General features: G+C 42.1%; 2 long non-coding RNA genes across 2 annotated transcripts; one reads left to right on the plus strand and one right to left on the minus strand.

The window, feature by feature from the left end:
* Nucleotides 1-1,769: 1,769 nt before the first annotated feature.
* On the minus strand, nucleotides 1,770-2,787 carry LOC147434743 (uncharacterized). The gene is made up of 3 exons (XR_015185379.1): nucleotides 2,326-2,787; nucleotides 2,125-2,241; nucleotides 1,770-2,018 (listed from the first exon to the last, which is right to left on the minus strand). It is a non-coding gene; the product is annotated as an uncharacterized LOC147434743 (long non-coding RNA).
* A 204-nt stretch (nucleotides 2,788-2,991) lies between these two features.
* LOC147434744 (uncharacterized) lies at nucleotides 2,992-15,104 on the plus strand. Its single transcript, XR_015185378.1, has 4 exons — nucleotides 2,992-3,933; nucleotides 5,126-5,196; nucleotides 5,434-5,493; nucleotides 14,754-15,104. It is a non-coding gene; the product is annotated as an uncharacterized LOC147434744 (long non-coding RNA).
* Nucleotides 15,105-22,029: the final 6,925 nt, after the last annotated feature.

Genomic DNA, 22,029 nt, shown 5'->3' on the forward strand with positions numbered 1-22,029 from the left:
AACATAACAATTTTAGAAGCACAAGCTTTTGCAAAAATACATGTTGAAGTGCAAATGAACAGAAGTATAGATTGTAGTGTGTTGTGATTTGCAATAGATGTTAAGAGAACAAACCATAAAAAGCAACAAATAAATGAATACTAAATTAAAATAAACCAGTCGATTTTCAATGTAATTTGTCAAAAGACGGATATCATTTCCCTTGTAAACTGATACAAATCTCAATCTCAAAACAAATGATACTAGCCACCTACTCAGTAAGCTTCCCACATGGGATTTAAGGCTCACAATAGTGAGTGAATTATATTAATCAACCCAAAAAATTACAATGTCTTGTCATGCTCGTGTTGAGACATGACATCATCCAAAGACCTAATTACATCAACAACGATCCCAACCAACTCACCCCCTTTTTTTTGATACAAAAGGTTCATAATCATGTTCTTCTGAAATATTATAGCTACTGATAGCCAAGATTTTCCCCCATCCTAGGCATACTCTCTACTGACAACAAAGCACAAGTAGTCCTAGACCAATCCTCCGAGTGTTGCTTGTGCCCAAGCGTCCAAATTAGCACTTTTCTTCCTTGTATAATTTCTACGAAGCTTGCCACCTCAAAACCTCCTTCAAATTCTCTTTTAAAATAGTAGACCTCTTTTCATTCTTTTCCAAAGTTAACATATAACCACTAAGATTACTATTCAATGGCTTACGAGGGCATCATGAGCTAGAATGGTGGATTATTACCAACTACATAGCACAAGATCATGCCCTTATCTCTACTTGTAATAATGGAGCCTAGAGAAATAAAAAGGCGTACTACATGGTTTTCCATTTTAAAGGCAATGAGAAAAGAGCTAGTGTCATAGAGAGAGTAAACCTACAATAAAAAAATACTCTTTTCCACCTTGATAAACTCTCAAAAAAACAAACCCCATTCTCGCCATTCATCGTCTCTGCTAAACCAATAAAATAGACTAAAAGACCCTTTTTGAATCTAAAAATATCCACATTACCATACAAACATCTTTTTGTTCTGAAGTTCTCAAACAGAACAATATACCACATGTTTACTTTCTCCAAGAAAAAAACAAAAAAAAAGAACAAAATCTCCTTTCCTGGGGTTGATCTCTACTAAGCAAGTTCACAAGGCACAACAGCAATTTCAGTCCTACACAAGAGCTTCCACCCTCTAATCAGACAAGGAAGAACCAATGTCAAACTACAGTGAAAATTGGATCGATACGACAAGTGATGAGTGCACATCCGATAAAAGACACCCACACAACAACACTTTCTCCTATTACCACTGTCTAAACTAAAACCTAAACAACTCTCTAAATGAAAAAATATACCAAGTTTTCTAAATCTAAGAATATAATACACAAAACCTTAACTTACAACTTGATATTTCCCGGTAGAAAAGTAAAACTGTATATCTGTAGATGCTTCTATCCCATAATGCAAAACACCACTTCAATCAAAGTGGAAAGTAGGACCATCTTTTCTAATATATATATATATATCTCTACATTAGTAGATGAAAAACCTTAAAACTATAAACAGCCGGTAGAAACTCTCAAATGAAAGAATAAGAGTACTTGTAAGGGGAAGATGATAGACAAGACCATGCTCCAAATATTGAGTTCTTTAAAAAACTATGGAGTCAATTTTAATGCCTCAAATCATAAACATTAAGACAATCAAATGACACATGTGAACTGATAAAGCTCTTAAAAAGGTAATACTTATCCAGAAATTCAGTCTGAAGCTTGAAAATAGTGAAGAATCATTTATAAAATGAAAGTGGGCACAATTTAACCAGATAAGGCTAGGTCCATGCACAACAAAAAATCCATACTCATCCCATAAGATTAGGACATTACAAAATAACAAGTCTATAATTCTATAGATTGTATTGCCATGGCCATCACATTGCCTACTCCATAACAGCAATGACTTCAAAACTTCCACAGCCCTGGCACTCATCGTTGAAAACCAATCCAGTGAAGAGTTGCCTTCAAATGAAAATCAAGAGTAAATTAATTAACCTATTTGTTGATGGCAAGTGAAAGCAATTCGAAGAAAGCATACAAAGAATACATAGAGAAAATTGATACTTACTAGGTTCCATGCTTCAATATAGAAACATGAATATATCCAAGCTCGGATACACCTTCTCATCAGCAACATTGATAAGAGAAAACTTCATGTTTGTTACCATCCAGATCATCAACAAAACTAGAAGCAAGACCAAACCATCAAATAGGCAACAAAAACAAGCTTGTATTTAAATTAACAAGTAAATGCATTCAATTAACTCACAAATGCCTATCTCCCTCCTGACAATTTCTATGCCCTGCTGTCTTCAACATTCCACCAAAAATGGCCAGTTTCCACTAACAATCCACCCTGCTAACAAAGTTCCAATGTTAAAACCTGACTCCAGAGCTTCTCCCGTGCATCTGACGCACCCCAATATCGCATCCGCTTCTAGTCGAAGGGTCCCTCAAAGGGCAGGCCAACCAGGTGCGCGGGCATCACCTCCATGGGAGCTTCGGTTGAGGCTGCTGTCCTCAATAACAAACAGCCTACTGTGACTATACTCGATGTGAGAATGAAGAGCAAAGCGGTAGTTATAAGGGCAAGCGGATCTGACTGTGACCGCTCTCACTGAGTTATCCCCTGTCGTCGTTAGGGAGATGAGGGGCAGATCTATCTATCCTAGTTAACGCAGAAGAGCAGAAGAGGTGTATGTATGCACTATGATACATAGCAGAAGGGAAAAGTTGAGATATCGCTAGGCTAGGGTTAAATTAATCCGGCTTGAACTGGTCGCCCGAATTTGTAAGCCCTTAGAGGCTCAAATATCCCCGCGCGTGCGATTTTTACTTGGTGAGCCCAAGGTACTTTTTTTAATTAAGACCACCGTATTAAGCCACGTGGCTTTATCTTCTGAGACCTCAATTTATTATTTGAGTTGCACAGCGCAGCCTTTTTCAGCCATTGCCGTCAACTCAAATCGCTTTACGCACTCTTTTTAAATCAACGCTGAAAACCAGCACAACAGAAGCTAACGACGACGATCTGGTTGCTAGCTTCCAGAGTTGGAAGCCAACATCGGCTGCGCTGAAAATTTGTTAGCATTGGTTGGTCATCTTGAACCTCACCCACCATGAAATGACCGGTAATCCGAAGGCAATCATCCAGTAAGGAAAAAACTATGGCGCTGACACTGAGATAGAGTGGGCCGGAGCAGGAGACGTATGATCCCAATTACACCATGCTTGTCCAATAAGGACATGGTGGTGCGACCTAATGAGCAAGTGGTTGGAGGAGGTGGCGGAGGAGGCAAGTGTTGGGTGGCTATGTGCAGGAAACGACCAACAATAATTTGGAGGCAATCATCCAACAAGCGATGATGATGGTGAGGAGGACCTCAGAGGTAGGCGGGAGCAACAACCTCTGGGTATGATAAGAGGGGGAGGAGCATGGGAGAAGTTTGCGAGCAATGAGGATGTAAGAGCAGGACTCGGAGAGGATCAGTTGGTGAGCGATGAAGGCGTCGTGGGGCGATTTGATGAGCAAGAACTCTAAGTATGATCAAAGGGGAGAAGCATGACAGGACGGTTGGCGAGCATGGAACAAGTTCACAAGCAATGAGGACGTGGGAGCAGGACTCGAAGTATGGTCATAAGAGGGGAGGATCAATTGGTGAGTGATGAGGGCATCATGGTGCGATATGATGAGCAGGAACTCCGCGTATGATAAGCCTGACAGGACCGATTGGCAAGCATAGGAGAAGTTCGCGACCAATGAGGGCGTGGGAGCGGGACTCCGAGTATGATCATAAGAGGGGAGGATCAATCAATGAGCAATGAGGGTGAGCAAGGCAAGTTACCCAATGTCTGCCTCCTAGTACCCGTTCTTCACGTAAGTCTCTCGCCATTCTTTGAGAGAGAGAGAGAGAGAGAGAGAGAGAGAGAGATTCCATGCAGTGGCAGGTGGCCACTCGGCAGGTGGCCACTCTTTGAGAGAGAAGAAGAGAATTTTAATGTAGTGGGAAACTATACCAAGAGACCTCAAAGATCTATCTTATGAGAAAGAGAGAGAGAGAGAGAGAGAGAGAGAGAGAGAGAGAGATGAAAGCCGTTCTTGTCAATCAGCAGAGAGCGGGGACGTAGGTGATGAAAGGGCACAAGGCCTGCTCATAAAATGCCATCGCCATGCTAACTCGCCTTTGCTTATATAGTTCAGAATACGGCTATTACGAGCCCTCATTTGCTGCCTTGCCTCTCATGCGTGCCTTGCTCTCCCGGTGTCAGACCTCCCAGGCTCGGGCAGATGAGGGAGTACGTGAGAGCATTCATTCCATGACGTAGATTCTGATACTCCAAGGGCCGTTCTCCACGAGGCGGCTTCTTAGAGTTCGTTCATCTCTAAGCCTTTTGTCACACACATTGCATCCTCGCCATCCTCTCTTACACACACCCTTTTGTGCTAACTATATGTGCTTGGTGGGTGTTGCTATAAAACATCTATAGAAATAACGAGACATATGCAGATTGACATTATGCATCTAGCACTGAAGTAAAACAATACAAAGTTCACCGGATCCGCATTTGCAATAGTGATGAGCGAACTAAATGTGGGTCTTCCTCTATGGGGACGCCCAACTCAACACGTCTGTTATCAAAGCAGTAGGAGAACGCATTGTTTGTCTATTGTTTGTCTGATGCAAGTTCGCAACATGAAGTTCTCTTTCCAAGGTCAAATTCAAGCATCGATCGGTCCCATGAACAGAACCTTGCGATTGGAAAGACTCCTAGACTGCTTGAGGGCTGACCTTACCTATAATAATATGCTACTGCATGGACAACGAGTTGCATAATTGAGGAGAAGCCATGCTTGGTCTACAAGGAGAGGGCGCATTGCAAATAGAGAATTGGCCAAGCAGAGAGAGATAATGCAAATTTAACAAGGAAAAATCTATCAAAAATCACCCATAACTCTTTATGTAGCGAACCTTTGACATATAATATGAAATTAGATCTACTTCTCTTTAAGCTTAAGCAATATGCCACATCTTCTGTATTTGTCTTAATGCGTGTTTTGTGTTTGGCAGGGAGGACATATATTCACAACACTGGATGTTTCAATTGCACAAGCACGACTCTATCTCTACAACACTACAAGGTTCGTTATCTGTATCCAACACCCCATGATCATATGTTTGCTTGGCGCAACACACAAACGCTACGGGGCAGGGCACGGGTTCTGTTTCTTATAATTTCTAGAGAGACCACAGTGCCAGCTCTCCTCCGTACTTTTGTATGGCACCTCTGCATGACGTGCAGTGTATATTTTGTGGTTTCAGTCTATGTCGTTCATTGCAAGACGATATGTTTAACTATTCACATTGTTTTTTTTTAGCTTCACTCAAACATTGTCCACCGGCTTGCACAATTGGATGACATCGTACATGATTATCAGGTCAGTAGTGTAGTTCAATTTTATACTTTGTTTATTCCTTCCGTATTTTTTTTTTAGTTTGTCAAAGATTCCTTAAGTTTAGTTTAGCTATATTTCTTCCTCACGAGTGCATGCTCAATTTCGATCATCGTATCTATATATCAAATAATCATGCATTTCATGTTCTCACAGTTTGGCAATTCAACCTATAAATTGAAATAAAGGAAAATTGAGTACACTTGATTGAGAATAAGATGGGTGTCTCAAAGATAGTTCCATGTTTAGAGACTAAATGGTCGATATCACTAGGTTAAATGGTGCAATCTGTAAACATTTACCAAAGTAGGTTAAGTTGTAACCGCTTGATTCAATTACCCTCTTTAGTAGCCCTTTTTCGTATATGGAGCACTATGGGACACAACTTGCTTCTAATTCCCAATGCTCATCAAGTCCTAAGCTGAGCTATTAATGGTGCCTATCAATTGGTTCTACTCATTTTCTCGTGTCACCACAACAAAACCCAAGGCAAGAAGAATCACAACCAACTAATCAAGTAACCATTTGCCCTCCAAAATCTATCGATTATGTACGGCAAAGGCCCACCAAGCAAGACTAGTTGCCGCCTGAAGGCCATGCTAGAGTCTCGCCATTGCTCAAAAATTATTTTTTCCAAACGCTTGAATAGGGGGGACCCAATCTCTTTTAATGTTTTAATGCTTGGATTAATCTTGTGATGCCCCCATATTCAAACATCGATGATAGAAAATATCGATCTCGTGCATCCCCTATGTTCAAATAATGCAGGTAGACGATGCTTGAACACCATCATGTCGCCATGAAAGGTGGTGAAACAAATATAGAGTGAAAATCTATGTTCTCACGATGTGTCATTTCTACATTTGAACTAGCATAATAAATACCAGCTTTAATTTTCTCCATCCCCCCCCCCCCCCCCCCCCCCTCTCTCTCTCTCATAACACGTCTTGAGTTCAACTCTCCTCGTCAGCTAGATCTTTAAGGTATCTTGGGATAGTTTCCTACGATGTTAACCCTCACGGCACACGGACACCCTATGATCTATAAACGTTGTATTATTTAGAGTCAGGTATTGGGCTTGTCGGACCAATAGGAAAAGGGTAAGAGTGATCGCCGATGAGAGGCGCACTTTAACTTGGACATTCAAGGGATTAGTTGGCTAAGCATGGGCGCCCAAGTGTGAATGGGGTGAGCTCCTATAAAAGCCAACTAAACCTAATTTTTACTCATTCTCTCATTTGTGCAATAGAAGAGTACTCTTGCTCCATCTCCATCTCCATCTTCTTCTTCTTCACCTCCTTGTGTGTGTGTGTGTGTGAGAGAGAGAGAGAGGGAGAGTGTGTGTGCGATCGAGCATTACGAAGGCACGGCGGCGGCGAGGCGGTTGAGCGCGGCACGACTGCAGCTTCTTCTTCATCGCGGCGAGGAATCCACCACGAAGGCGAGCGTAGAGCGGTGAGTGACACACCCTTTGTTTTCTTGAGCTTGCTAGTTTAGGCTTGTTGTGTGCTTGGAGCCGTTTGTGGCTCGCACACGGTGTATCGGCAAGTCCCTTGCTTCGACAGTGCGGCAAGGAGCGCACATTTTTGGCGCCGCTGCCGAGGATATGCCCTTCACTAAGCTCGGTTAGCACTTTACGCTTCCTTGTGGTGCAATTTCTATCATAGGAAAGGCAGGGAAGGAGTGTGTGGAGATTTTTTTTTTTTGCGTTTTTTGTCAAGTTTCAATTTCTGCTATTGTCTGTGCTTTTTCAATTTTCTGCATTTCTTGCGTTTTTTTTCAATTTCCTGCAATTTCTGCATTTTCAATTTCGGCGGTTCCAATTTCTGCAATTTCCTGCATTTCTGCGTTTTTTCAATTTCTGCATTTTCTGCAATTTCTGCATTTTCTGCAATTTCTGCATATCTGCGTTTTTTCAATTTCTGCGTTTTCTGAAATTTTTGCATATCTGCGTTTTCAATTTCTGTATTTTCTGCACCAAAAAAAACCCAAAAAAATAAAATAAAATCGGAAATCAAAAACGCGAGCGAGCGGGCGGCTAAATTTTTCGAAAATAAAAAACGTGACTCTTAAAACGGACGGGTTGGTTTGTATAAAAGATAGATCGGGATCGGTTTCCCAAGCCCAAGCCCAAGCCCGCCCAAGCCCGAGCCCAAGCCTTAGTCCTCAATCTTATGATATATACTAGACTCACTCTTATATATATACCCTACCCCCTCAAGAGAGAATGAGAGCATGTGGGACAAGTCCTCCACTCTCCTCCTTTCTCTTCCCACTTGCACCCTTAGACTTTCTAGTTTGGGCCTAGTTCCCTACTGGAAATTGACAGTTTTAGGGATTCCGAGGGCATAGAGTGACCAAACGGAGGGCTGTAAAGCACGGCACGACCCTCTGGCCGATACGCTCGTTTCGAGCTATCACACGGCCCATTCCACGACACGCTCTAAAAAATCTAGCAAAAAAACAAACAAAAAACACGCTAAAAACTAGTCACAAGGCCTCCTAGAGCAGCTTTTTGACACCTTAGGGTATCAAAAGCACATGCACTTACGCTCTGGGCGGGTGCTAGAACACGAGCATATTGAGGGTGCCTCTGTTCATACGGACACCCATTACCCATCCACGATAAGCTCTAGACCCTCAGCGGGGACACAAGGTAGCACCACCCAAGACCCTAAAATAGCCGCTAGTGATTCCTCCTCCGACTCAGAAATCATGGAAGCATACCCTACCCAAAACACTGAGAGAGAAGACCATGCACCTCCCGAAGCTCCACAGCCTAGTACTAGTATGTTTAGCCGTTTCATGGAAACATTAGGTAGAGCTACTCGCTCGGAACCTGATGCAAATGAAGCACACGAAGGGGGTGGGGAAGTGGACTCTCCTTTCACATCGCACGTGGACCCCACACCCCCAAAGAGTGTCCATGTGGATATCCTACCAACTTCTTACCAAGAAGGCCCTGTTGAGCTGCCTCCTTCAGAAGTTTCCTCTAGAGTACCGTTGGTGACAAGTAAAACCACGGGGAGCAACATTGCTTCTACCTCACAAGAAACCATTAACACGTCGACTCTAGAAGGATTGTTCATTAATGATCATTGGACATACGACCTCCACACTGAGGTGTTGACGGATCTACACTCTGGCCACGCCTACCATGTAGGATGGATAGAGATTGTACAATCCACCTCTAGTGCCACGAGCATCGAAGATCAACAGAAAATGATCTGTAATGTTATCCATGGCATTATTCAATCAGAAAGGCAAAACCGAGGGGTAAATATACTCTCAACTGGCCCCATGAGATTTTTGGATACGAGCAAGGCTCAACAGCCTACTCTATCACAAATGGAGACTCCTCTAATGAGCCCCATGGACCCATCTTACGTCATTTCACCTGGGGTCTCTATGCAATCTGAGCCTCCGAGCGAAAACTTTAGCTTCCCTAACTTGGCTCAACCCTCTATCAAGGAAAACACAGTGCTCACTCCAGGGATAAGCCTGACAGAGAATGTACCGATGAGATCTACAGTTAGCGCAGTGCCACTACCTAGTGTCGTAGTACCTAATATGGGGCCTCGACCGTATGTGCCTCTAGCCCCTTATGCACACATGGCCCCCACACCTCCAATTGTACCACTTGCTTATGCTCCTCGAGTGCCGCTCCCTAGCTCTTATCCGAGTGGACCTATGCCCGGTTATGCTCCATATCCTGCATCATCTATACATATGCCAAGACCGGTACCCGTCCCTCTCCCACATATGATTCCAAGAGTACCTCCACCGGCCCTACCTCCTCACATAGGTGACTTGGCAGCGTTTGCTCAAACCATAGGTCGATCTATCGCGGAAAATATGCGTCATGCATCTGATAGAGAGCCTAGAAGTAAGGCAGTACAAATTGCCAAACTCACGCAAAAATTCAATGGGGACGAAGATGCTAGGAAACACATTGAAGTGTTTGAACAAGTATGTGATTCCTTAGGGGAACGCAACGAACTACATAAGTGCAATGCCTTAAGCTTGACATTAAGTGGGAAGGCTGGAGATTGGTATAGGACCCTAAGGGTGGACGAGAAAACAATCTACCCTACCCTTCGAAGGTTGTTTCTAAAGGAGTACATACGAGAAGGTGTGCTTTGGGGTGTAGCATCTCAGCTACAGAAGGCCAAACGTAAGGAAGGAGAGTCAGTAAGGGACTTCATTAGTCGTCTAAAGCACTTAAACTCTCGTTGCCCTGTAAATGAGCGCTTCAACAATAACCAACTGCTTGATCGATTCATTCGAGGGTTGAGGAATGAAGGAATCTATAATGGACTAGTGATTAGAGGTATCACAACCTGGGAAGATGTCACTGCCAATGCAATCCAATTAGAGGACAACTTGATGATAGCAGGCATGAGGGTGTCTACTGACACGAGATCCACTAGCTCACAAGCCATTGAGTATGAACCCATGACTGCAAAGCCCATTGCCAATGAGCCAAAGGTATTTGAGACATTCTTGACAGACCTCACCAAGGCAATCCAAGAGTCTCTTAAGGATAACCGACCCCCTCAAAATAGTCACATGTATCCAAGAAGGGAGCAACAATGGTGTTCCATTTGCTTAGGTCCACATAGCACTAGTGAGTGCCCTACGTTTAGAGTAAAATTTAATGGAACTTGCAACGCATGTGGTAGGTATGGTCACCAAGCTAAGGATTGTTTAATGATCAAACGTATGATGGCAAATAGACCACCTGTAGCCTGGACGGATGCGCCTCGAGCTCCTGTATTGATGCCTACTCCACCTGTTGAGCAACTACCGCAACACATGGTCCCTAGATCTCAAAATGTTGTACAAGCTACACCGCTACCACCTCCTGTGCTAGGACCGCAGCCCCCGCATCCAAGAGTCGCCCCTATGAACCAAGTGGGTTGCGAGCCATCAAATGCTTATCCAGATGGCTGTGAGGAGGAAATAGACACTAGTATTGCCTACGGACTTGATACATTGGAAGAGTGTCCTATATACTACATGGAAGATTGTTGGGGGCAAGTCAAGCCGGTTTATCAAGCTGCTGCTCTCGCATCCAGAGGTCAAAATATCAACACCCAGGCTAGGAGGCCACCTCTTCAATGCTACGAGTGTGGTGGACCACATCGAGCAGCGGAATGCCCTATTAGGCTGCAAAAGAATGCTGCACAGATGCAAATGAATCAAGGGAGCACGTCTGCAATGCCAATACTCACATGTAATCGTTGTGGCATAGATCACTTGATTGCCCAATGCCCCTATAACCCAAATGCGCCTAAAATCACACCCCTGAATTTGGTCGAAATTGCTAGTGTGACATCACCAATACCACCCGTCGCACCCGCTTATGCGATTACACGGTCCATGCTTCAAGGGCCAGGACATATCCTCGAAGAGAGAGATACCGCGTCAATTATCCAAGCAAAGAAAAAGAAGACACGAAGGAAGAAGTCGCAGAATACGAAAAATTCAAAGCCAAGTTCCAAAACAAACATAGGAACAGGAGATGACCCCGTGTATATGAATGACCTCGAGGATGATTCAGATTCAATCGAGACAATGGAGACTAGAACCAATACCACAAAGGGAAAGACCGACAAGGAAAATCGTAACATGGAACCAAATGAAAACCGAATAAGAGAAAATCATAAAGAGCCTCTGAAAACACCACAAGTGTTTCCAAATCCAATCCAAGACCCCCAAGATAAACCGCAGGGGCAAAAAGGGAAGAATCGTAAAAAGAAGATTGGGACGTACCCAAGCCCAGTAGACGAGATTAAGCAGGTGAAACATCTAAGAGGTTTAGTGGAGGAGACTCAAAGGAAACTAGAACCAGAACCCATGCATGTCAAAATTCATGACACAGTGTTTCCCACGCAAGTTCATCCACCTCACATGAACCATAGACCGTTAGCCATATCTAGTATCATCCAAGAAGGGAGTGAGGACGGGACATCAGAAAGTGAGCATACACCCTTCTTGTTGGGAAGGATGTTTAACGAAGGAATACCTGATCCCATTGAGGAATATGAGATTCCATTCTCACCAGTTCCTAGTCAAGGACCTACACCCTGCAAAACGCCAATGAATGTTGCCAAACTAGTGGACTTCATGTCTTCTGAGGTCCGAACCACGATCATAGCAAAGCTGTATGGAGATCCTGAGTTATTCCTTGCACTTCGAGCATTCCTTAACGGAGAGCTACGAACGGGATTACCGCAGTTTGCGCAACCAAATAGGCCTGACTCGATTATGATTGATGAGGAAAATCATGTGCAATCACTTGACTTAGATGGACACGAGTCTGTGATCGAGGTACCCATTAACGAATTAGGGCAGTATTTTGAAGGCGACGAGTCTAATGCGACCCTACCCATCACTACCAAGGGATTAACTATAAAGGGAATTCTTGATGGTGGTGCGGGAGTTAGCATCGTTACAAAAGATTGTTGGGAATCCATGGGAAAACCCCGCCTCAGTGTTACTAACATTGTGGTAAAGATGGCAAATGGTACCATAGCCAAACCTATGGGGATGCTCAAGGATCTTAAGATCAAAGTTCTAGGATACAAGGTGCGACATACGTTCATTGTAATGGATTTCTCTAAACACCTTATGTCATATGAAATGATTTTAGGACGATCATTCATGAGGGAAGCACAAATGGTTCACGATTGGTCTAAAAATCATGTCTATTTGCAATTCCAAGACTCTGTCCTTAGAGTGGATTTGGTGACTGGTAAGGTACACCCCTTAGGGAGTAAAACCATTATTGATCATCGCTCTGACACCACGGTTCACTCGGCCCCACTACAATATTGTTACACTTGTAAGAAGGATACAGACATTGGCCAAGATTCTCCTTATATGGATGTGTTACCGGGTATGACGGAATCAGACAATGTGGATTGGGTCCACCTAGCATCAACCATAGACACTTGGGGAAACAGGGGGACGACCTGGGTAACACCTGAGGGGGATGAAACGCCTATACCCTTAAATATGCTACAAGCAATGCATATCGCTTCCAACAAGACTCCTCCTAAGGTAACGAAGAAAACATACAAGTGGGTCCCTAAAGCTTCTTTAGTGACCATAGCTGATGCAAAAAAACGAAAACCTAGTAAGAACCGTACCACTCACTCCAAGAAATGTAAAGAAACTCTGCGTTGGATTCCTAAACGACTATTGGAAGCCCAAGGATACTATGAAGGAAATGATCAAATCTGGGTGCCCAAACGTAAAGTGTACTCTTACCTGTCACCTTGCCCATGTAAACCCAATCCTGTGGCTCCAAAACAAATTGAAAATCGCGGAAAGGAAAAAATCATGGAATGTTACACACCCGTTCTAGAGCTAGTTTGGGTACCAAAGAAAGAACGATTTGTTCCACCTAGCTCAGGAACAGGGAAATCAAATGAAGCTTCTTGCTCTTCATGTAGTTCCTATATGCAAATAGAAGCTTCGACACAACCTCCACCTACCACTGTACATATCCATCCAAGCACGAAAGAGTTTGCACCTTCCGAGGTAAGTTCACCACCTACAACAAAGTTGCAAATAAAATCCTGGGAGAGTACCTTACCACCCTTGCAACTTGACGAGGCACCTAGGGTAATAGAAAACTACTGGCAAAAATCCTCACCTATTACCAACTGGAACAATTGGTTTCAAAGGGTGACAAGCTCATTTCAAACGGTATGATCTACCCAAGGAAGGGGGGAGTGTTTGTGGACATCCATCATTCACTTGCTTCCCTCTCAACCTTTTTCCCTGACCTCTCAATCACCAATCTTAGGGAATGTACATATAAAGCTTTATACTCACAAAAAACAAAAAAATAAAGAGCAAGAGCAATTAGCAAACGAGTATGCACATTAAAAGTCAAAACATTGACTCAGACCTACACATGTCACATTTGGTAAAGTGAAACAGAAACCTATGCCATAAAACACCTTTGATCCTCATCACTTGAGTGATGGAGGGTAGGTAAGATTAGTACGATAGAGTGTTTCTGTTTTAGAGTTGAGAGATTAGCGAAGTTCTCTTTTCCCACTAATGTGCCTCCTGGAGGTATTCCTTTTGTTTCCTAGTGTGTACAGGAACGTGTTGCTATTGATAGGATTTGGACCTTCATGGAACCTTTCTCTCGTTCACACTTCAAATCAAGCGCGACCATCAACACAAACAGGTGTTTCTTGTCCATTAGCATTGCCCTTATCTTTTTGCATCCATGATTGTCTGCTTTGATTGTGATTGGTAGCATAATATTCAGCGCATTGGCTTAGTATCAAACATTTAATTCAATGTAATGTTTTGTCATAATCACTTGTCTAGGTGTAAAAATCAAGCAGTCCAACTAAGCTAGTTTGACCAAGCTAGATATTAGAAATCTTCTCTTAATACCATGGGGAATGCCTTCCTAATAAGCAATGGTTACTTAGGTTCTTAATCCGATTTAGGCAGCATTGTATGAAATGTACTAGGGCTTTCTAGTGGGCTTAACCCTATCGACCTTTAGCTTAAGTATTATAAAGGGAGTTTACTAATGTGATGAGCCTGGGGAGTGTAACAATGTTATATGACCCCCCAAAGTTACAAATTAAAATGCTGAAAATGAACAAACAAAAAATCAAAGTGCCACAATGTAAAATTTTAAGCTGGAAGAGAAATCCTGGCTGGAATTGGTACTTCACTCACATGTATCGCCTATGGTACTAGAGCCCTAGAGGTTCCCAGTGTGGGCGCTTTTCCTTGAAAAGCAAAAAACCCAAGGCATACAAAATAAGCACCCACTTCATAATTGAATCAATGTGAAAAGACTTTGGGGGGTCAAAGAAAAAGTAATCAGTCAGGCGATGATTTCATGAGAAATTCCTTTTATAGTAGCTTAATTACAAGGTTTTCTAGATATAGCCTCTAGTCAGCCCTCGAACATGAATACTTGGCTCTCGCGATTAAACAACTTAATTGACCACAGAAAATTAAGAAGCTTACCCATGGTATTAATATTCGATCTCTAGTGCTTTTCGACCGTCAAATTAGCGACCCCTGACTTGTTTAATTTTCTACCTTTACATCTGTTTATGCATTTGATTACATTGCAATTTAATGTTCATTGCTAACAAATTGTTTGAAATTCTTTGACCAATCAATTTTTCTACCTAAAACTGCATATGCTTTTTAAGAGAATGCCATTACTGTGCCAATGTTGTTTGATTTTGCAGTGACTGAAGAAGGCTAAGGACATTCATCTCAAATGCTCTTCCACCTCGACGAACCAGCTTCAACTCAATAGCTTCCGAGGACGGAATCTACATCAGGAAGGGGGGCATGTTAACCCTCACGGCACACGGACACCCTATGATCTATAAACGTTGTATTATTTAGAGTCAGGTACTGGGCTTGTCGGACCAATAGGAAAAGGGTAAGAGTGATCGCCGATGAGAGGCGCACTTTAACTTGGACATTCAAGGGATTAGTTGGCTAAGCATGGGCGCCCAAGTGTGAATGGGGTGAGCTCCTATAAAAGCCAACTAAACCTAATTTTTACTCATTCTCTCATTTGTGCAATAGAAGAGTGCTCTTGCTCCATCTCCATCTCCATCTTCTTCTTCTTCACCTCCTTGTGTGTGTGTGTGTGAGAGAGAGAGAGAGAGAGAGAGAGGGAGAGTGTGTGTGCGATCGAGCATTACGAAGGCACGGCGGCGGCGAGGCGGTTGAGCACGGCACGACTGCAGCTTCTTCTTCATCGCGGCGAGGAATCCACCACGAAGGCGAGCGTAGAGCGGTGAGTGACACACCCTTTGTTTTCTTGAGCTTGCTAGTTTAGGCTTGTTGTGTGCTTGGAGCCGTTTGTGGCTCGCACATGGTGTATCGGCAAGTCCCTTGCTTCGACAGTGCGGCAAGGAGCGCACATACGACGTTAAAACTCTCTTCTTCTTCTTCTTCTCTCTCTCTCTCTAGCCAATGTGTGGTAGGACAGAGAGGAATTAGGATGTATTCTTGTTCTTCAGTTTTGTTGATGACTACACCTATGTGTTATCTTTATGGACATAATCGTTAGATATTTAAGGTATCTTGGGATAGTTTCCTACGACGTTAAAACTCTCTTCTTCTTCTTCTTCTTCTTCTCTCTCTCTCTCTCTCTCTCTCTCTCTCTCTCTCTAGCCAATGTGTGGTAGGACAGAGAGGAATTAGGATGCATTCTTGTTCTTCAATTTTGTTGATGACTACACCTATGTGTTATCTTTATGGCATTCTACTACTACTGGCTCTACAATGAAAAAACCCATTAATTTGTACTCAAGATTCCAAGGGAATCCCACAAGAATATCACAATTGTAAAGTGAAAGTCCTCTGGCTGTCGCCATCATCACCCCCCCCCCCCTCCCGCCTCTCTGCAACTCCACGTCGCCCTCGCTACTGCCAAGATACCCTGCGCTACTCCTTCTTCATCTGCATCGCCCATCTGCCCACAGTAGTTCCATACATTCCAGACGGAAATACATTCCGCTTGCCTGAAAGATTTCCATGTGAGGCTAACCTCTTCCTCCCGCCATCCTATGGTGCTTCCTGCGCTGGAGACAAGAGAGAGAGAGAGAGAGAGAGAGAGAGAGAGAGAGAGAGAGAGAGAGAGAGAGAGAGAGAGAGAGAGAGAGAGAGAGAGATTTTACGGATGCCTCGCATAACTGAAGAAAATCGCAGTGTCTGTCCCAAGTACTTCCGTTTGTTGCTCCAGGCCCGATTTCGCAGACAGAGAGAGGGGATAGTTTCCTACCACTGTTAAAATTCTCTTCTTCTTCTTCTTCTTCTTCTTCATTCTCTCTCTCTCTTCCCCCTCCACGTGCCCTTTTCGCCTGCCCCCCTTTTTTTTAGAAGACAAAGGGGGATCTTTCAAGATACCCCTTAAAACACCCCAAAACGAAAATTGGCAAGGCCTACTCGCTTGTTTTGTGAAGTAATGTGACAAATTACATGCTAACCACTCAAAAATGCATCTCAATTGTCAAAAAGGAATAAAAATGAGAAACGCTTGATCAATCCGACCAAAATAGATACATGGGTACTTTGGGAATTTTAAAAATTCGAAGGGTATTTTGGGAATTTTGACAAATTAGAGGGGTTTGAGCTTGGCTTTAAGAAAACGAGAAAATTTGCATAAGTTTTAGTGTAATTACTAACAAAAGGTTCTAATATTGACCAAAAAACGAGAGAATTTCAAGTTTGCCCTTACTTTCACCACGCCATGAAAGTATTCATCGATGTAGAGAGAGAGAGAGAGAGAGAGAGAGAGAGAGAGAGAGAGAGAGAGAGAGAGAGAGAGAGAGAGAGAGAGAGAGAGGCTTACTAATGTATTTAAGGTGGCTCAGGTAGTTGAATGTGGCCCCAATGTAACCACCCTTCCCCCCCTCCCCCCCTTACGTGTACGGTATGAGTATGAAATAATGAGGGGCTACCCCTATTGTATACGCTTATGTACAAAATCCATAAAAACCCCTATTGTACACTCATGTGGTATCGTACGGAAAAACACGATGAATCCCCCGAGCCTCCACATCAACTGCATTCTTTTCAATAATGGCATCTATGCCAGATTATACAATGGTAGGATAGATAATGTACCCTTACATGTATAGCAGGATCAACATCTATGTGCATATCATCATGCACAACCATCATATCAATTGCATTAGGCACATCCATTGGAACATGTGAAGTAGTACTAGGGTGGTGCAGTGATCACCTGTATCTGTGTCACATGTACCCACTACCTCTTCTAATCTAGTTAATCTATCAATGGGTACCTCTGTACCTTTGCCTCTACCCAAAGGTGTCATCTGCATCAACAATACCACATGTGCCAGAAGCTGCCCCATTATCATCAATAGTAGCATTTGTGCTAGCATCAATATTACCATTTTTCCCAACATCACTTACATTAGCACCAACAACAGCATCTCTACTAGCATCAACTAATTCCATAACATCCACAATGCCATCTGTGGCATTATCAACTACCATAGCATCAACAATGTCATCTGTGATAGATTCAAATTTAGTAGGGATAGACAATATTGTACCCTTTCCAAGTTCAACAGGCTTAAAATTTTTGTGCACATCATCATTTACAATCTACAAATGAAATGCTTGGGTGCCAACTGTATTAGGGGTAGGCAATTTATTTTTAAGTTTATCATGCTCAACATTTGTGTGCACATCATCATGCACAACCTGCACATGAATTTCATCATCATCAACAATGGAATTTGCGCCAGATTCAAGAGTAGGAGGAGTAGGTTTCTAGATGCGGCAAGTTCAACATTTGTGTGCACATCATCATGCACAACCTTCACAGCAACTGCATTATCATCCACAATGGCATATGTGACAGATTCAACTATAAGAGGAGTAGGTAATGTATATTTGTGCACATCATGATGCGTAACCTTGACATCAACTGAATTTTTGTCAGCAATGGCATCTGTGCCAAATTCTACTACAATAGGGATAGATAATATACCCTCTCCATGTATAGCATGCTCAACATCTATGTGCACATCATCATGCACAACCTGCACATCAACTGCATTAGGCACATCCACTGGAGCAAGTGAAGTAGCACTAATGGTGGTGCAGTGATCAATTGTATATGTGCACGCTTTCTTGTTATCCTGCTTGCCTGTATCTATGCACACTTTTTTTCTATAACTTTTGCCTCTAGCTATGCGCACAATCTTTCTATTACTTTGGGCTCTTGGATTCTTCAAAGCACAGGAAGATCAAGCATGTGAATGTACAAAAGCCTCATATAGAGACACTGAAGAGCGAAGGTGTCTTGTGTTGATACTTCTATTTTTAGCCTCTTAATTATCGATGATAAGAAAAATTAGAAATATATATTGCTAGACATGTATAACAAACTCTGAAATAGTTTACAACTTCTCAATGGAAAGAAATAGGAGACATTTCATTAACAAATTCCAACAACTGAATCAACAAGGGGCATGTATACAATAGGAGTGCAATGGAATGAGCTAGCCTTGGTATATTCTAGATGCATGGACCTATGACTAAGATAAGATTAGTGCTTTGCATTTGGTTTTTTCCTCTTCTTAAATGAGTCAAGGGTATATCCATTATAAGACTTCCACCTACTTTCTTGGGAGTCAATCTTGTGCTCTTTGGTCTTGGCTTCTTTGGCTCAAGAGGTGGAAATACTTTCTCCACATTTGCAACTGCCTCATCTGATGCATCACCCTTATTGTCCACCCTTGGGGATGCTTTGGCATTCAACAAAGAATGCAACAACATTCTTGGAGTTAGTTGTTGGGCCTAGATGATTTGACAGTAGTAGACTTTGCAGTCACAATGTCTTCAATTACTTCAAGTAATGCATCCCCTAAGGTAGAATCTGCTTAATTCACTTGCCCTATGCATTCCTGGTGTAATCGGGCCATCCTTCTTTATGATCCTCTTGTTAGAGCAAGCATGCGATGATTGCTCCGCAAAGCAAGCAATTTACTCAATGTCAATTGGAATATCCCAAAATACGCACATAAATAATTATACTTGTTGAAATCTCTTTGTTAGGGTGCCTATACCTGCAAACCATTTCATTAAATGCAAGAGATTAACATTTCAATAAAAAGAGAGCCTTCAATAGTGGTAGTTAAAGAATTCACATTCAATACTTACATCCACTTGATTCTTTCATCTCACTCTTCACCTTCAAACCAATCATCTGCTTTACTCTATGTTGCAATCTGGTGCAACATAGTATCCATAAACCCTACAAACATAGCATATGGTACACATGGGTGCAAGGAAGGGAGAATATTTCCAAGCTTCTAGCATCAAAGGGGAATCCACATCCTACATAGTGGTAGAATCCTCCAATTGTCGCCACTTGGCTATTCCTATCATCAGAATCTTTAGATGCGCGGAGGGAAATGATTCATCAAATTGGCCCCCATATTAAGTGAATCCCTCTTCATGCTAACACAAAATTTAAGGCGTTCGAACTGCTCTGCTGCGTCGGGCTCTATTTTTTCAAGCAGAGTATGTGAAACAAAGAAGAAAAAACATTAATCTAAGTCTAAATAGCCCAACAAAATCAGACTAATAAAATACAATGATAGCATTTTTTTCAATTTTGTGTTGTATAGCTCATAGTGACCATGAAAAGACATAGACTTTCTACATCTGCTATTGTGGTACATGGCACATAGACCAAGGATTATGTGCGATAAGTGTTGCATCCATTATGTAGTGTAGATCATAGAAGAGGGATTATTTACAGTACCACATAAAACACATGTATTTTCTCTATATGCTATATAGCACAAGCTTGTTGTGGTATATGATATGATGTGTCCTATATGGTATATAGCACATAGCACATAACCATACACACTCCAAGAAGATGAGGGATTTATTGTGACCATACAGCATATATATTGTGCCATTTAGCACACAACACACCTGAAGATTGTGCTATATAGCACATATCACAAAACCACACAAACTCCGAGGATATGTAAAGATTATGCTATATAGCACACATTACATATGTAGATTGTGCTTTATATCACATAGCACATAAACACACACACTCTAGGGAGATGAGGGTTATATTGTGACCATACACCGATTGTGATATGTAGCACATAGCAAATATGAGGATTGTGCTTTATCACACATATCACAAAACCACACAAACTCTAGGGCTATGCAAAGACTCTACTATGTAAAGATTGTGCTATATAGCACATATCACATATGTAGATTGTGCTATATATCACATAGCACACAGTGCATAGCACATAATCACACATAGAATATATAACATAGCCACACACACTCCAGGGCTATGTTGTGAACATATAGCACAAAAATATACTATATAGAACATAATACATACGTAGCTTGTGCTATATATCACATAACACATAGCAACCAACAACATATAACACATAACCAAATAGATTCCAAGAAGATAAGTGCTATATTATGGCCATATAGGACACATAGATTGTCACATATAGCACATAGCACAAATGGATTGTGCTATACAACATACAACACATAACCACACACACTCCTTGAAGATGAGGGCTATATTATGACCATGTAGCACATAGTACTATTGTATTGTGCTATACAACATACAACACACAACCAGACTCCAAAACACATATGACCACAAAACCACATGGGAGTGAAACCACACATTCCAAAAAAAACTCAAGCACATGTAGGAGGGTGAGATGTCAAGAACCTTTGCCATGGCCACTTTGACTTCTAGTTCATCAATGTTCTCTATATTGGTACACGTGAATTGCAAAATAAAACCAATCAAATGTTTTGGTTTGCAAGGTCTTGCATATAATCAACCTGAGTTTGTAACGGCATGGCCAAAGTGTTTGATTTTTTAGCACCCTCAGCCATATGGACATATATAGCTTCATCCTCCACCTACTTCTTTGCATCCTCTAGTACTGCCTTTGAAACCTATAATCTATCCTCTATAATATTCTTCATTGTTGCACATACCATGTGATCATCCTCTTCCAATTGTACCCAGAACCCTCCTCTGTAGGCACACTTGACAATGGAACAAACATACCTTCTATTTTCACTCATGATCTAGCAAAAGCACAGTGGTTTTGGAACCTCTCCCTCTACCACTCATCTGGTCTTCCCACCTCTTGATCTTGCTTTGCAGGTTGTGTCTTTCCTCTGAGGCTTTTATTGGCCTCTTTGCAAAGATAACCCATGTAATTTGATGTTTTTCAGGAGATGAGGTGATTACTGTGCAATTTTCCAATGCAAAGGCCTTTGCAAACTGAGTCCCTACTTCATGCATGAAGGGACCCTCCTGGTACACATCCCAAATGTCTCCACACAAGCTTCTGTAAGAAATCTAATCGTGCATGGCATGCCTTCACTTTGTTTTGACTACCCTAGACAGGATTTGGAAATATGAATACATCATCCCACTGATCCTTAGTAATTTCATTGCTCAAGGTACAAGGATCAACCCCCTCAAATGGCAATCCACGCTTTGTATGAAATTCCTCGGCAAGGCAACATAAATTTGTGTGCACAGGTGGTTTGATGTTCTTAATCAGATAGCTACTTTCTTGAAGTAGGTTCTTTAGGGAAGGTCCCATGATATAATCTACCTGGAAAAAATAGAGTTAGCTCTACCTGTAATGATCTAAGTTGAGGAAGGTGCCATGATATAATCTACCTGCATAGACCCATGAGACATGGTGTGGCACTCATGCACAACTAAATGTAGCAAAGCCGAGTGTGGAACTTAGGAACTCACTCAATTGGTTAAGATCACATTCTTAGATGTGATATAAATTGGACTCTACTGAAATAGAGCTACATGCAACATATGCAGCAAACCGGGTACCCTTGCAGTACTGCATGTGCATGCAATCTATATAGAGTGAGGCATACCTTGTTCAAAGACCTGTATAATAGGAGAAG

This window comes from Adiantum capillus-veneris, chromosome 19 (assembly GCF_014529385.1).
Source record: "Adiantum capillus-veneris isolate H3 chromosome 19, ASM1452938v2, whole genome shotgun sequence".
NCBI classification, from domain to species: Eukaryota; Viridiplantae; Streptophyta; class Polypodiopsida; order Polypodiales; family Pteridaceae; genus Adiantum; species Adiantum capillus-veneris.